This window comes from Rhamphochromis sp. 'chilingali' (assembly GCF_963969265.1).
Source record: "Rhamphochromis sp. 'chilingali' genome assembly, chromosome: 12".
NCBI classification, from domain to species: domain Eukaryota; kingdom Metazoa; phylum Chordata; class Actinopteri; order Cichliformes; family Cichlidae; genus Rhamphochromis; species Rhamphochromis sp. 'chilingali'.
Genome location: NC_137939.1, coordinates 1,506,149 through 1,507,500, shown reverse-complemented (window position 1 = coordinate 1,507,500; position 1,352 = coordinate 1,506,149).

Genomic DNA, 1,352 nt, shown 5'->3' with positions numbered 1-1,352 from the left:
CACTACTTCCTTAAAGCAGCTAGAACATGCCAGGAGCTGTGACAGGAACAATGGGCACTTTTATCTGAGACTTTTCACAAGAGGAAAACATAAACAGAATAAAAATAGATGAGTACTAAGTATTTCTCATCACAAGGCAAAATGCATTAACTCTCCCTCTGCCTTTATCTTCTGCTCTCTGTCTTACACGCACACACACACGCACACGCACACGCACACACACACACGAATGAAAGAATTCTATATTTTAAGTTAAGTTTGAGCACAAGTGCTCCAATTTGATCAATGAGCACTTAAATCTTTAACAACACAAGTCAAACAAAATACACCCCTGCCACTGTCAGCATGGTACATTACAAATGATTTAATGGCATCACTGCAATAACTTACTTGTTTTTAAGTGATAGGCAGTGTGTCTGTGTGTTGTTGTGCAACAGCAAATGAGACAAAAACAAAGTGAGTACTAATATGATTTAGAGGAGGACGGCAGGAAGCAGACAGCACTAATGCAATGGCTCCTGCATTAGGTCTTTAGACGCTAACCACAGAGCACTGAAAACATGCGCACACACCAAATGAGAATAAATGCATAATCATATAAGAACCTATATGCAGAAACATCCCTTTCCTCTGTGAATACTCGCTGTCACATTAAAAAGATGTCCTCTGTCCTCCTGCTGAAACACTGGTACCACAAATATCCTCTCTGCTGTCTGACTTGTGACAGAACACTGCTGCCCGTCAACTCGCATCAGAGTTGAAAAAGAGGAGGAGAAAGCGAGAGATTTGGACAGATGCTTTATTCCTCACTTTCCTTGGGCATTTGTGTTTGTTTGCTTCGTTGCCACCTCCTCAACGGGAGGACTACTGCCCTGAATCCTTCAGTCAGCAAAGCCCGGGGTGTAACCAGCAATCCGACCGCACCCGCATGACATTAACGACTCAGCATTGCCATCACAATGGAGGAACTGATTATGAAAAATAGCCTGCCGCAGCCGAACGGATGAATACGGCAGAGTATAGACAGGAGAGCGTATCTGGAATATGCATGTGTGAGCATGTGCAAGCTTTGCTCTGACACTTTTTCCTGCAGCGCTTTTAAGTTCTCTTGAAGGCTTGTGTGCTCGTTTGGGTTTGTGTGTCTTCCATTTCAGGCTTTGTCGACTTCTCTGTAGGGTTTATTGTTCCTCAGACAGCTGATGAGCACACAAAGAGGAACCATCAACCACACAAACTTGCCCACACACTCATACACAAGAGAATGCCAAACTAAAATTAAATCACACCAGTAGTTAAGGCCGCATTAATGAGCATCCATGTGTCACCGAGTCACGTTAAGTTCCCTTCTGCTG